The following is a 13,791-nucleotide window of genomic DNA, read 5'->3' as shown; positions in this document are numbered from 1 at the left end:
AATCACTTTTCCTCCATGTTTAATTTAGAGCCCAAAGTGGTGCTGGTCACAAGGCCACTATACAACTAGAAATATGAGGCTGAAAGACCTGGAACATATGCACTTTCCCCCAATGTATCACAATTACAGAAACATGACAAATGACTTTTTACTGATCCACTGTGAAACTTCGGGGCTCAATATCGTTTAAATGTTTCATTTCTTTTTTGTAGAGGGGTGGTCTAGCTGTTTCATTATTGGGGGAGCAATGTAAAAACTCATGGGGATGAAAAGATAAATGAAAGTAAAAGATTTCCCAGAGAGAACAGAAATACAATCTAATGTAAAGAACCTTTCTGTCTCACTTGAACAGAAACCTCAAATAAAATGTTTCTAATGCTAAGTCCTCCTGCTGCTACTGATTCTGCAGTTCCAAAAAGTGCTGATTGGAAGCACAGTAAAAATGTTTAAATTTTAAAAGCCCATTTCAAAAGGTTTTTGGATCAAGGGAACCCAAAGTCTCTTTTCAAACTTGTCCACCTAAGGCAGGTGCCCAAATGCCCATTAGATATTTAGATCCCCATTATATTTAGGGAGCTGAGTAGCCACAATCTAGGATGCTGGCCATCTAATTTGGGCTACTAATTTAGATGACAGAGTTTTTTGTTTCATAATCTCTCCCCCAAGCAAACATGAATTCTTCTTGGAATTATCTAATTTTCCTAGTGCACATATGACCAGTGTCCACCCTATAGTAACAGCAGGATTGAAGGGGTTTAAAAATCACCTTTAGTTTAACAGACGTTTTAACCCCCCCAAAACTATAAAAGAAATGAGAACACTTTAAAGCCCAGGAGGTGGTCTTTCTTAGCTCAGCTGTCTAGGACCATAGTATGCCTGAATAACTACAAAAATATATTTTTCCCCCATTTGATGCTTCTATTGTACACTGCAAACCCAATTGGAACAGACTTTTTAAAAAAAATACTCTGTAACCTATAAGTAATTAGATGGTTGGACAGATGAACTGAGTACCCAAAATGGATGGTAAAGTTTTGGAGCTTGGCCTGCAAAGAACACTGGAAAGGAATACAGGTCAGTGTTTCTAGTTCTCCATTTACTCATGAGCTAGACAAACTTTCTATCCTTGGGAAGGGAACACCTTGTTCAGTAGTGGGCCTGTTCACCTATGTGGCTTCTCTGGGTTCCTGTACACCCTACCAATGCTGCTTCTACAGGAACCATTGGCAATATCTATTCTAGCCTATATATGTTCTTATATTACCCTCATCACCATACTATCTGAGTACCTTCCAGTAGTGAATTAAGTGACATTACTAACATGTTGCTTGTTCTCATGCTCTCCCCGCAGGAAGAAGTTTGGGGGAAAATAATCCTATCAAAACAAAACTTCCTCCTCTCAACTCATGCAGTACTAGCCACAGAAAGGTTAGAGCAAGACTTAATGCTGTTGTAAGCTGTGTTAACTCCTACTTTGATTTCCATAAGAATATCTGCAAGATCAGTGGAGGATGGTGTTCTGGAGAGTGGAGGAAAGGTTCCATGGAGGTGACATTGCTTCCTCTACCATGCCCTCAACTACATATCTCCCAGGTTTTGACTTTGATAGCCAGAAAAGGGATAGTTTTGCCTCTTAAAGAGAGTCCTGAATTCCTTAAAAACCTAGAATTGTGACGTGACCCTCTTAAAAAGAAGAACTTATGTAAGAAAGAAGAACATGAACAATTACACAGCTCATAGCCAGTTTGTATACTCTATTTATATATCCGCTTGGGAGGTATTGTGGAGGGATAGCAGTTTCAGAATGTAAAATAGCAGCTTTGGCATAAATTCAGTGTTCTACTTTGACTCAGATAATTCCCATTCCTGCATAGATTTATTTGTAGTCTCTAGGAATTGGTGAGTAGTATACAATGGATAGCTGTCATTTTATCGAGAGCCATCTCTGACCATTTAACAATAGATTATTCACTAACAATAAAACCATGGAAAGCATTAGACTTTGCCATTTTAACTCCAGTTTACTGGAATAACTGGAATGACAAAAACAAGAAACAGTAGGGAACTGCCAAATAGAAAAACTGTGGTACTACTAAGAAAGCATACTATTTCATAAACAAGGCAAATGTCTTGTCCAATGTCTACTTGTGAAGATGTACCTAGTGGAGCCCTCAGGGGTCAGTTCTGGGTCCAGTACTATTCAATATTTTCATTAATGACTTGGATAATAGAGTGGAGAGTATGCTTATAATATTTACCAAGATGGGAAGGATTGCAAACACTGTGGAGGACAGGTTTAAAATTCAAAATGACTTTGACAAATTAGAGGATTGGTCAGAAATCAACAAGATTAAATTCAATAAAGACAAGTGCAAAGTACTTCACTTAGGAAGGAAAAATCAAATAGACAACTACAAAATCAGGAATTACTGTCTAGGTGGTAGTACAACTGAAAAGGATCCAGGCGTGATAGTGGATCATAAATTAAATATAAGTCATCAATGTAATGCAGCTGCAAAAAGGCTAATATGATTCTGGGGTGTATTAACAAGAGTGTTGCAGTTAAGACACAGGGAGTAATTGTACAAGTCTACTTGGCATTGCTGAGGCCTCAACTGAAAGTACTGGGTCCAATTCTGGGCACCGTAATTTAGGAAGGATGTGGACAAATTGGAAAGAGTTCAGAGGAGAGCAACAAAAATGATAAAAGGTTTAGAACACCTGACATATGCAGAAAGGTTAGAAAAACTGGGCATGTTTAATCTTGAGAAAAGAAGACTGAGGGGGTACCTGATAACGGCCTTCCAATATGTTAAGGGCTGTTATAAAGAGGATTGTGATCAATTGTTCTCTGTGTCGACTGAAGGTAGGACAAGAAGTAATGGTCTTAATCTGTAGCCAGGGAGATTTTGGTCAGATGTTAGGAAAAACTTTCTAACTATAAGGGTAGATAAGCTCTGGACTAGGCTTACAAGGGAAGTTCCCATCATTTGAAGCTTTTAAAAACAAGTTGAACAAATACCTGTCTGGTATGGTCTAGGTTTATTTTGGTTCTGCCACAGCACAGGAGGCTAGACTTGATGACTTCTCAAGGTCCCTTCCAGCCCTACATTTCTATGATTCTTGTTAACTTCTCTGCAGCTACATGCCATGGGCCCTCAATGGAGCAGCGTGTCAGCATGACTCTCCAGTAGCCTGCCTGCCTTTCTGGTGTAGAACATCACTTACACTAGGAAAGAAGGAAGGGGACAAAGTATCTTAGGTACTTGCATCATTCATATTCAGATCTTTAAATCTGGGTCTTCGAAACATCATTGCAAATTAGGGAACACCTTCTTACAGCTGTCCAGAGAGCAACAATTCCATTTCACAGCAACTTCCAGGTTTAGAATTTTGTTTTCATTCCACACTGGGGAGAAAAAAAAAGAACAAACCTTTGAACAAAAATGGAAAGTTCTTTGTTCGATAGCCTGGTGGTTGGGATGTGGCGGGGCCAGGTTCAAGAGTTTTTCATCCCAGATAACGCCAAATCAGGCAAAGCAGAAACTTGAACCCATGCAAGTGCCCCGACCACCAGCCTATAGCATCTCTTCCTTGCTCGTACAAAGCTTCTTGGTGAAATGTTCATCAAAACAGATACGCCTCTATGAAACATTTCAACTTTGACAAAACAGAATATTTCAGCGATAACAGTTCCTACCCCTCTAGTTCTACCAGATTTCTGGGTTTGTTCTGCCACTCATCACTTCCACATAAAATAGACTGGCAATGCAAAGTTCCTAGTGGAGTTTTGTAATCTCTGGCTCTTCCTCCTTGTCAAGTTATAGAAAGCACTGCTTTTTATCTGGTCTAATTTTACCAGCCATTTATTTCATTGAATGACTCCTTATATTATGGAACAGGTAGAAAAGAGTGGACTGGGCAGTTTTCTATGTGACCTTCATAATTTTTAATACCTTAGTTCAGTCCCCTGGCATCACGCTCCTCTCCAGGTTAAATATTTAGTTTTTTAAATCTCTTGCTCTTTAAGCATTTTATCCACAAAATGTATGTAGACAAACAGGCCAAACATTTGAACAAAAATCCTGCCCAATGCATAGCAAATAGCATTCTTATCACTGATAAATCAGAGTAGTAATCTCACCTTGACTGATATGAGTGATAAGAGTCCCACCAGTGCAGTTTATATTAGAACAATTTCACAAGTACATAGAGATTATTAATTAGTCACAAAAATTACAGCAAAAATAATTTCTAAAAGGGACACTTAATATACCCATATCAAATTGGATGTATAAGTAGGAGACATGGATCATATCAGGTAATAAGAAAGGAGTACTAGAAATGGCCTTTCATTCAGAAAGAAAAGATTAAGGGCTTGGCTACACTGGAGAGTTGCAGCGCTGGTGGTAGCTTTACAGCGCTGCAACTCACTCACCGTCCACACTTGCAAGGCACATACAGCGCTGTATCTCCCTGGCTACAGCGCTGGCTGTACTCCACGTCTGCCTGGGGAATAACGACTGCAGCGCTGGTGCTGCAGCGCTGGAGTGCCAGTGTAAACAGTGATTAATCTTACTACGCTGTAACTGACCTCTGGAATTTTCCCATAATGCTTTTAACTAAAAAACTCTTTGTTTTGTTATGATGCCTCTCTTTGTTTTGTTGTGAACTCGGGGCTCCCGGAGCTGCTTATCTAAAAAACAAACACAGCTACTGTTTGCTGGGAATGAGGCAGGCAGGGGGATGAATGTCCACAGCCTAGTGTTTGCTTGAGGAGAGAAACAGCACGGCGGGGGGGAGGGAGTCCCTCGGAGCAGCTGCTTATCTGGTCTGCAGGCTATTTGCATTTAAGAGTGAATGAGGGGTCGGGGAAGTGGTCAGAATTTGCAAGGCAGGGAGCTGACACAGTGTCGGCTCCAAAAATCCACTCTCTCTCTCTCTCCCCCACGCTCCCTGTCACATTCCACCCCACCCCCCTCTTTTGAAAAGCACATTGCAGCCGCTTGAATGCTGGAATAGCTGCCCATAATGCACCACTCCCAACACCCCTGCAAATGCTGCAAATTTGGCCACACTGCAGCGCTGGTAGCTGTCAGTGTGGCCACACTCCAGCGCTTTCCCTATACAGCTGTACGAAGACAGCTGTAACTCCCAGCGCTGCACACCTGCAAGTGTAGCCAAACCCATAGCTATGAATCTATTATTTATTAACCCAGAAAAGGTGGTTTGGGGTCTGCTCAGCTAGCAATATTTTGCAATAGTGGAATACTGCACTTGTTTGCCATATCAGACTATATGAGCATTTCCTTGGAATTTATTAACTGGATTTAATATTGAGAGTCAGCAGTATCACAAGTATGGGTCAGTAGGTTTAATTCTGATAAAAACAAATACATGACAGAAAGACATGCATGCATTATCTCATCACTATTAATTACAACAGGAATGGAGACACTGGCAGAAAATGTGCTCTCCTACAGTTCTAAAAGGTATCATATCCAGAATGGAGTTATAGAATAGCCTCACAGGCAGATTATATTTTGTTGTATGGCCTAATGCAGGGATTCTCAGGACAAATTAATTGGTGGCCTCAGAGTGCGGCCACCAGCTCTTGCTCATGGCCGCTATCACACTTTTTCCTAAAATACTTAATTAGCTTTAGGAGAAACCAGTGAATATGCACATCCAAATCAATGTAATTTATTTATTGCTAGCTTCTAAGTCTGCTATGAAAAGTGATATTAACAAACATGCAAGTATCACTTTTCACAGGAAACTTACTGTGTCCTGCAAGTCTGGGAAGAGATTAAACCCTTGATGGGGGATCAGGGGAGGCAGCAGGAGCCAGGGCCAATGGGGGGAAAGGTTGGCTGAGGAGGTAGTGGGGGGCCAGAGTGTGAAGCCCCGCAGGGGACAGAACCCCAAACTGCATGGTCGGAGCCTGGGGCTGGAGCCCAAAGCCCCATGGCCAGAGCCTGCCTCCGTGCCACTCTGGGCTGAAGCCCAAAGCCTGAGCCCCACCACCCCTAGAAACAGGGGAAGGCTTGAGACATTTTGCTGCCCCAAGCATGGCGGCATGCAGCAGGGGGCACTTTGCTGGTTGTCAGTCCCGCAGCTCCGGTGGACCTCCCTGAGGCGTGCCTGCAGAGGGTCCACTGGTCCCGCAGCTTCGATGGACCTCCCGCAGGTGTGCCTGCGGAGGGTCCACTGGTCCCGCGGCTCCACCGAAGCCCTCCGCAGGCACCGGAGCCCTGCCTGCCGCCCTCCCGGCGACCGGCAGAGCACCCCCCGCGACATGCCGCCCCAAGCACGCACTTGGCGTGCTGAGGCCTGGAGCCGCCCCTGCCTAGAAAGATGTGGAACTCATCGGCTGCCTGCTTCTCCAACATTGTGCCCCAGGTGTCTCCAGAGGGAGGCAGTGCCCAACCCCTGCTGGAAGCCCCAGCAACCAAAACCAAGGCTGTGCATCCAGGAGCACCAGGGAGGGGGAGGGGTCACTGTCCCCGCCCCATCACAGCCCAAGAGGCTGTGGCTGCAAGAAAAGCCCTTGGTGGATGCATGCGGCCATGGTGGCCGCATTTGAGAGACACTGGAAATGTAACCAATTTTATCTGGAAGGATGTTATGCGTTATTGTACATATTGGACTGGAAGTGTAAGTAAGATAGGATGAAAATTCCTTGAAGAAGAGGCCCCAGCTACCAAAGGTGGTTTTAGCCAATTTTAACAAAGAAAGGAATTCACAGACTAGGGGCTTCTATTACATAAGTCCTATAAACATAGGTGCTGGAACTAGGTGTGCTGGGGGTGCTGCTGCATCTCCTGGCTTGAAGTGGTTTCCATCATATCCAGGGTTTGCAGTTTGGTTCAATGGCTCTCAGCACCTCTACTATACAAATTGTTCCAGCATCCCTGCCTATAGACAAGATATAAAAGGCAAATCTCTTTGAAGGTTCATTGCTAGTGCCTGCCTACCCAATCTGGAGCCAGCCAACATGGGTGTGAGTGTCCCGGGCCTAGTACTGTTGTAAGTGTTTGATCACTACTTTGGACTGTATGTTACTCTATGGGTGTGATGATTGCCCAGGCATTTAAGGCATATTTGGAGCAGCTATATAAAGGCCATTTGGTCCTCAGATTTAATAAGGGAATTTATGGTTGAATTGGTGTCATGGTGGTATCCTGTATTAATAATAATATTTCCAACAGGTCTGGATTATAACCACAGATAATTTAAAATTTGTACTCTATGAAACCCCAACCTAAGCATTCTCAGACATGGCTGCCCCCACAGTTACTTTATACTAGCCTAAAGTCCTAGCATTCTCATTCCATCATTTGGGACCTGACATCCTCTGGGCTACTCCCCCCTCCTTTATATATGAGTTGGGTAATGAACCAGTTGCACCAATGAGTCAGCAAAATCCATGTAACACTTTCTCAGCAGGATGCACACTTGCTAACAGGGTGAGGTCTTGCATTCAAACACTGCTAACACTTTGAGAGCTTCAGAGGAAGAGTGTAAATTATTGTTATTAAAGGTGTTTGAAAAACATTTTGGATAAATGTTGCATCTTACCAGTATTCTTAGCAGAAATAACAGACATGTTAAAAACTAATGTTTCACTCTGACTCCTACAGTGTTTGTGCTCCAATGATTTTATCCCTGAAGACAGAACACAGAATTTTGGAAAAAACTGAAACTATCAAACTCCCAATGAAATTACTACATGCCCTCTTTAAAATTGATTTCTGATTAGAGAATAAATTGCCAAGAAACCGCTCAGATTAAAATAGAAAAAATGATCATCTATTAGTGGACATTGTTAACGTGTCAATTTATTAGAAAAGACAAGTTAAATGAAATAAAAATGGTTTGCCCTTAGGTGAAAATTAAACTGAACATTTGGGAGGAACAGAGTAAAAAGAGGTGAACTTTCTCTCTCTCAAGATCAATTGATTTTTCTGTGGACCCATGGTACAAGCCAGGTTGTGCAGTAAAGATCGACTGTGGCTGCAGGAAGGACTTTGTGAATTAATTCACAAAGAAAACTTGAAATTCTTTGATCAAGTCCAAACAGAGCCTAAAATTTTTCTTCACTTCTAAGGCAATATAACCCAAATTTAAATACTCATGCACAATCACTTAAACAATTTGATTTATTTTAAAGAAGAATGCAGAAAAATAATATCTGGTGTGTCATCAGGACACCTAGAAAGTCAGATAGACACTTTACTATATGTGTAAACAAGGAGAAGAAAATGGACTATAGAAAAAAAGGAACTTATTCAAATATACAGTGAACATATTGTACGTGTACTTCTTTTCATGGAGAGAATTTCCTTGGGGAATATTAAAAAAGGCAGTTAGCAAAATGTTTCCAAAAAGTCATGAAATGATTGGACAGATCCTTACTCAAGTAAGAAGTTCTTACTCACACAGGTAGTCTGATTAATTTGAATGGGAATGTCTGTAGTAGTGAGAGTTTCCAGGATCAGGCCTGTATACTGAGTCATTGAACCAGATTCTCAGCTGTCCAGAGTTGGGATTCAGTGAAAATGAGGAGAGCCTAGGGAGAAAAAGTGAATGTAAGCCACCTTTCTGTGCCCCAGACCTCGGTCCTAAGGGCTATTTTAAATTAAATGAGCTGCAGGGACGACTGCATGGTCCAAGGGTCAGGCAGAATGCCATGTGTTCTACCCCATACTCTCCTGTACCCAGCATACAGTTACAGGGAGAGATGGGAGAAGTCAGATCCACAGAGCTGGCATGGCTACCTGGGGATACCTCTTTCTTACAGAAATCTTTTTCAGCTATTTTACACAACTCGCCACATGCCAGCAGGGTGTAGAACCTGGCACATCATAAAGAAGAAATCTGCCATTGTCATGCAGGCACCAGTCCTGCCATAGGATCCATCTGGAAACCCCATTGATTTCCACTGGAAATTTCACAATATAATTTTTTGCACTGAATGAAACATTTCAAATGTCTTCATCTGTGGATAAAAGAATGGAACTTTGACCAAAATTCTAAGTTTCAGAATTTCAAATTTCAAAAAATGTAGAAATCTTTTTAAAAATTGGTCCTATTTGTGCATTTGTCTTCAAAACTTCAATACTTTTGTGAATATGAATCACAATCAAAGTAAGAAAACATCCTTTTTGGAGGTTCTCAAACCTCACTGTGAATATTTAACAATCTCCCCATTACAATTATGCAGACAGTATAGTAAAACATTAAAAAGAAAGTAATAATGTTTTTTCTTCCTCTCTGTAATACTTTAAAAATATCACTTAAAGTGGCCATAAGCCGGTTTGGGATTTGTGTGCATAGCTGCCATTAAAGTGAAATGGGACCCCCATGTGTGCGTCAGAAGCTAGAATATGGCCCAGTCTAACGCCACAATGGTCTCTTCTTCTGGGAAAGCGGGAATTTAAAAGGAGACCTTTGGAGTGTTCAAAGCGGTGGTATTTTCTGTACATGTTTAGCTAGTGATATTTAAAGGTATGACAACAAAGAAAAGCCCTTTTTACATTTTTGATGCATATAAGGTAGAATGAAACATCCTCCTTAAAACTTTAAAAATAGCAAGGGGGCTAGCTTGCCAGCTAGGTTACATTTGCTGACCAATGCAAGGTAATGTACGCTGGAAAGGAATAACATTAGAATTGCTCAGACACACCACCGGGCACTAAATTAAATGCAGCCACTCAGGAAGAGGCCTTAGGGATCATGTGCACATCTCGATCAAAATCTCCGCTTGGTGTTCAGCAGTGGTCAAAAAAGAAAACAAAATGTGGCGATGTATAAAGAATGGACCAAAAAAAATCTGTTTCAATCGATCCAAAAATATTCATTAATTTGGCCTGACTAGTTTTGACTGGGAACAATGTTTTGAGGGCCAGCTTCAGATGTGGTAGACCCAGATTTGAATCCTTACTTAGGAGCAAGGATTTGAACTCAGATCTCCCTGCTTCCCAATTGAGCATCCTAACCATCAGGCTATAAAATCTTTGCTCTGCCTGCATCAGCATGAGGATTTGAATCCACATCTCTCACCTCCCAGGTGAACAGCTTAATCACCAGGCCATAAAGTCGGTCTCATTCTCTCTTTGCCCCAATAAATATTTAAGTATTTGTACAAAGTGGAAAAGCTTCAACAAGAGAGATTGAGAACAATATGCTCCAGAATAGCCCATAATCTGATGGTATCCATCTCACTGCCTCTAGGCAGCATGCAATCCAATCACCAGTCAAGGTTTAAAAGTGGATTAGATATTTATAGGGATACCAAGGACATCCAAAGTTACATTAAATTGGCAAAAAAAAATGAAAGGGATATGTACTGGATATAATCCAAACACTAACTCCCTGGGAACATTGGGAAGAAGTTCCCCTGAGGGACAGGTTATGTCATAATTGTCCACTTAGGTTTGTTTGTTTTGGTGGGGGTGGGGGATTACACCTTCCTTTGAAGCTCTGGCCACTCTCAGAAACAGGCTACTGGGCTAGATTAGTCATTGGTCTAATTCAGTATGGTAATTTTCATGTTCATCTCTCTTTTTTTATACTATCTGGAGTATTGACAACATACTAAGAAATATTTCTCATGGAAATAAACTCCCTCCATCCACATGACTTACTTCAGTGTTACTGCTGCTACAAAAAATAAGATTAATCACTGCTTATCTTCATATCTATATTTCTAATTCAAAATAGAGTTGTCTGCAAGTCTCCATATATCTGTCATGCCTCATTGATCTAAATTATACCAGAGGAAAGCTTTCCCCAGGTTTTCATATAATTATATAACCTTTCTCTGACTGACACCAGCTCTTTTATCTTATCTCTGTAGAGCTGTTGCAGGCTGCAAGTATCCCCTTTTGGCTTTGAAACTCAGTGCTGTCACCACTGCGGTCCAAATTGAAAATACTGCACCTTCAGGACAGGCTTTTTTTTTTTTTTTTGTAAGATTTTGTCTGCTTGAAGGGTTAGAGCAGATTGCCATAGTTCCCTTCATGGAATGAGAAAGAAAGAGAGTGAACCAGGATTATTACCACAACTTCACTGTTCTTACGTTGCTGCTGTTTGAACACTGGCTTCGTCTGATAAGCATTCCATTTCAGACAGACTGTACTGTAGGCTTTCTGTGGCATGGAATGTTGCTTACTCTATGCCGGCAGTGGTCCCGTGGCGGCGCTGGAGCATCCGCTGAAATGCCGCCGAATTTCCGCGGCATTTCTGCGGCAATGCCTCACAATAACGTTGCTTGTCAGTGGCAAGCAGCGTCATCGAGAGGTGTCGCCGCCGAATTTCTGCGGTATTTCGGCGGCGACGCCTCTTGATGACGCCGCTTGCCGCCGACAAGCGACGTCATCCAGAGGCGTCGCCGCCGAAATGCCGAAGAAATTCGGGCTAGGACATGGGCGCATTTAGGCACCGCGTTGGGGACCCCTGCTCTATAGGGCCAGATTCCAGGGCCACCCAGAGGATTATAGGGGCCTGGGGTCTTCTGCCAAAGACCCAGCACTTCGGCAGTGGGTCCCAGGGTGGAAGGACGCTCCACCGCGGGGCCTCGTGGCACTTCGGCGGCAGGTCCCAGAGCGGAAGGACCCCCCACCGCCAAATTACCGCCGAAGACCTGGAGCGGAAGACGCTCCGGGGGCCCGGGCCCCATGAGAGTTTTCCGGGTCCCCTGGAGCGAGTGAAGGACCCCGCTCCAGGGGCCCCAAAAAACTCTTGTGGGGGCCCCTGCGGGGCCCGGGGCCTGGGGAAAATTGCCCCACTTGCCCCCCCTGGGTGTCCCTGCCAGATTCACCTACTGGCACAATGATGTGCAAACTGCATTTCCTGGTGCCAACAAGGCCTGCCACATGAGGAAAGAGACTCACTCTGGTTCTGTCAGGAAGGGAGCTTTAGTATCCACCTGGGGTTCACATGTGGAGACTACCAAAGTGATGCCCTGAATCAGAGCATCATTGGCCACCCAAGCCATGCCCTCGTGCCAGCCACCACCTATCTTTTTAGGCTCTTGCAGACCTCCCAGTGGAGGGTAGATTGCAATACCTTTACATCAGCAGCTTTGTTTATGCTGAAGGACTTAGGGATAAACCATGGGTGAATCCTTTCTTGTATGATTGTTCTGTATCTGTTTATGTCTCTGTGAGTGTTGAGTCACTGTGAGACTCTTTAGCCTTTGATCAGGCCTGAGGTTTGAAGTCACTGCTTGGTTATCCACTCCTTATCAGTGAGGGGCTGTGATCATCAGTGAGGCTAACTATAAGCACCCATTCAGAAACACAGTCCTTAGCAGGCAGCCAATAGAGGCTAACAGAGTTTCTGAAAGAATTTGCAAGAGGGAGAGCTTTGTCTGTAGGTACAGTTCTACACAACCAAATATGATGGCCAGTGATGGAACAGTTATCATTCCAGCATGTGCCATATTCTCTTTCCTGCCCGAGAGGAGAGACTTCCTGTGTATGAAGTACAAGTACTGAGGGAAAGATCTGTAGTCTCAAAGGACAGCTATTGGCCTTGTGTAGCATCAGAGTCTGAAGAGTTCTTGGACAATCAGATCTGAGCAGCACCACCCCAGATCCAACCAGAGGATATATTAGTTTCAAGCAAACAAGAGATGGTGAAAAATAGAGGACTGGTAATACATGACTAAACAAGGAAAAAGAATCAGGAAATAGTATATACATCTGGATGCATCCTATTACTTTCAGGTGTTTGTTGCAGCAGCTACAGAGAATGCTTTGGAAGGTTCAGCTGAAAGGAAGGAAAAGGGATCTCCACAGGACACGCCTCAGGATTGAAGTTCAGACGAATCCTTCAAAATGTCAAGCACAACCAAAAAAAAACCCCACAGAGTCCAAAGATGACAGCCAATCTTCACCGGGTAATCAAATTTTAAGAAGAGTGGACAAAACATTCTGCAGGGGACAAAAGGACAACAGAACTGTGTGTTGTCTTCCTGGAGTGAAGACAAGACATGTCACAAAAAGACTGGTCAGGATTCTAAAGACTATGGGAAAGGATCCATTGGTTTTGATATAGATTGGCACAAATGAGATTGCTTCAGAAGACTCTTTGGAGAGCAAAGTCTTCAGGGATCTCAGAAGGGAGATGAAAGAAAAATACAGTTGATCTTCTCAGATATACTTCCTGTCCCACACAAGAGAGAAGATAGATACTGGAGGTAAGTTGATAGCTAGATAAGTGGTATAAAGTTGAGGGTTTTGGTTCTGTGGAACATCTGGACACCTTCTATGAGGAAGGAGGATGTGGTTTGGACCACCTCCATCTCAGTAGAAGGGGCATCAATTCTGGGTGACCAGAGGGTTTTAAACTAGCATCTAAAGGAGGGGACAAACACACTACATATGCTTAAACATAAAATTCAGATTCAAGGTAGCATGAATGTTAAAGGATGAGATTAGAAGAATTTCTTCAGTTGCTATATACCAAAGCTCGAAGCCTGGGGAATAGACATGAGGAATTTCAAAAGAATTTCATCTATTAAAGGAAATTTGATAGGATTGCCTTTTTGAAACCTAGTGGGATATGTCATATGTCTGGGAAGTCTGTTAAAGTCTCTGGATACCCCACTCTGTTTAGGAAGAGAGTGGGCAGAAGGGGGGTGATGGGTGACACACTACATTCAAGACACAATGAATTGCTTTCGAGTTGCTGACAATTCAGAACAGAACTGGAAACGCTTATTCATCAGTGTTTAAAGTGATAAGTCACAAGATGCACTACTGGTGGAGGTGTGTTATAGGC

At 42.8% G+C, this 13,791-nt stretch overlaps 1 long non-coding RNA gene across 1 annotated transcript; it reads right to left on the bottom strand.

Moving 5' to 3' along the window:
- Positions 1-3,032: 3,032 nt before the first annotated feature.
- On the bottom strand, positions 3,033-8,553 carry LOC120395861. Its single transcript, XR_005592861.1, has 3 exons — positions 8,442-8,553; positions 3,341-3,409; positions 3,033-3,229 (listed from the first exon to the last, which is right to left on the bottom strand). It is a non-coding gene; the product is annotated as an uncharacterized LOC120395861 (long non-coding RNA).
- Between the last annotated feature and the right edge of the window lie 5,238 nt (positions 8,554-13,791).

This window comes from Mauremys reevesii, linkage group 1 (genome assembly GCF_016161935.1).
Source record: "Mauremys reevesii isolate NIE-2019 linkage group 1, ASM1616193v1, whole genome shotgun sequence".
NCBI classification, from domain to species: domain Eukaryota; kingdom Metazoa; phylum Chordata; order Testudines; family Geoemydidae; genus Mauremys; species Mauremys reevesii.
The sequence above is the reverse complement of the archived record's forward strand: the minus strand, read 5'-3'. Positions and strand labels throughout refer to the sequence as shown.